The 2221-nt window shown below is 34.4% G+C and overlaps 1 non-coding gene across 1 annotated transcript; it reads left to right on the top strand.

Annotated features, from left to right (window-relative positions):
• The first annotated feature begins 414 nt into the window (after positions 1–414).
• On the top strand, positions 415–487 carry Trnat-agu (transfer RNA threonine (anticodon AGU)). Its single transcript has one exon. It is a non-coding gene; the product is annotated as a tRNA-Thr (tRNA).
• Positions 488–2221: the final 1734 nt, after the last annotated feature.

Consider the following 2221-nt stretch of genomic DNA (forward strand, 5'->3'; position numbering starts at 1 on the left):
ACTAACCAACCACTTAGCTATGTATGATTTCGTACTTACACTTTTCCGATACATTCCTTTAACACTGGCTGAGACACGGTGATGTGTGGAGCTGTGAAGAAACTGTGGAACTTTAATTTTATTTTTATACACGTGTTCTGATCGACTTGGATCGCCGGGCGCGTGCGCAGAAACACACACACAGAAACACACACACACACACACACACACACACACACACACACACACACACACACACACACACACACACACACACACACACACACACACACACATATATTAATAGTTAATAATACAGAACTTGGGGAGGAATGCTGAATGATAATAGTGTTAACGTTTACGGAAAAAAAAAATACTCATATATCAAGGTTATTAGTATTATAAGTATCAATCCCACTCTTCTTTCTTTCGTAAGCCTTCATAGCTCAGTGGCTAGAGCGCTGGTCTAGTAAACCAGAGGCCGGGAGTTCGATCCTCCCTGAAGGCACATTGGAATTGTTTTTCCATTGGCGGACTTCCTGTCGAGTCCATGCACGTATGTCCGTTTTATTTGTTTCAATTATTAGAATTCGTACATTATTCGGAGGCAAGATGGAGTTGCACATGATTATTACACTTGTTCTGCTCGTCTTCTACATAGATATATTTTGTTCTCGTAAGATCCAAGCTTTAGTAGACTCGTGAGTCCTTCTGTTGTTGAATCACCATAAGTTCCACTAACAACATGCTAGTTATCTAGCAATATTCACAAATTACCCAAGACAGAAATTTAGTGAAGACCTTTCCCGATGTATTTCTTGGTTGGTTACGCTGAACATCAAAGTGCACTGTTGATGACTGCATCTTGACTACCACTTCCTCACCGCCCTCCTCCCGGATGGCTGCACCGTTTGTCACCAGGCGTGGGTAGAAATGGCCATCGTTAGCGCAGCGCGTGACTGATAATATTGGCTTAAGGATAAGCTGTTCATGACAAACCCTGGGTAGACCCTTATCAGCGGTTTATGCTGCAGTCTTAATCACACCATGGAAACACCTTATTGTCATGCATTTCAAGAAGTTATTAGCTAAATTATTTAAGGATCGTTGTTGCAAGAAAAAAATTGATTAGATCATACTTGTTATCGTCGCCTCTGCTGGATGCGTTTCACTGCATAGATAGGCACTAAGTGTACAGTTGTTGCCAGAGGGAGGCAGCTGGTAGAAAAGGACATCAAGGTTGGTGGCAAGGGCGGAGACATAACCTAAAGAATAATATATTAATAAAAAAAATATATATATATATATATATATATATATATATATATATATATATATATATATATATATATATATATATATATATATATATATATATATATATATATATATATATATATATATATATATATATATATATATATATATATATATATATATATATATATATATATATATATATATATATATATATATATATATATATATATATATATATATATATATATATATGTATATACCTTAGCTGTACATTCGTGAATCAATGCACTGCATAAAATTTAAGTCTTCGTTAAAAAATGACAAAAGCTTTAACAATAAATTTAGTTTAATATCAGCAGTATAGTTTCAAGATATCACGTGTCAGTAAATTTTTGTGTTAGTGTTAGACTTAACGTTCAACAAAGTCCTTCCTGAGCTTCCTCCTTGCATTACAATATACTGACTGCCAAGTTATGTCTTTAGATTTATCAGTATCTCTCTACCGGTTATGTGTTCTTCTTCTGCTTTGCCACCTATTGAAAATTATTTGCAGTCTTTAAATTCCCTGATCTTCCTATTGAAATCCACTGTCCCCCTTCCGCATTTATTGACTTATAAACTATTTTCATATATTCATCCTGCTTTGTGCTCTTATACATGTTTGTTGCATCCTGTAATTCTAGCTACCACTCTTTTATTTTTCTTATTATTTGGTGTACTTTTGATTAATTAAATTAATAAAATTAATTCAAACCCTGAAACGGTAACTGTATTGTTTCGTAGATACTTTTTACTCATTTAGCAATTCAGTTTCATCTATCTTTCACGCAAAAGTTATGCGGTATTCAACGTTAAAACATATCTGTAACGTTCCATGACGGTATTCAGTTTTCCAGGTTATCCTTCAAATTTCATTTCAAATCATGCCTTCTTTACACTTTCCATTTTCTTTTTATCTTTTGTTCTGCCCTCCTAGTGCCAA

Source organism: Scylla paramamosain, chromosome 15 (genome assembly GCF_035594125.1).
Source record: "Scylla paramamosain isolate STU-SP2022 chromosome 15, ASM3559412v1, whole genome shotgun sequence".
In the NCBI taxonomy this organism is placed as follows: domain Eukaryota; kingdom Metazoa; phylum Arthropoda; class Malacostraca; order Decapoda; family Portunidae; genus Scylla; species Scylla paramamosain.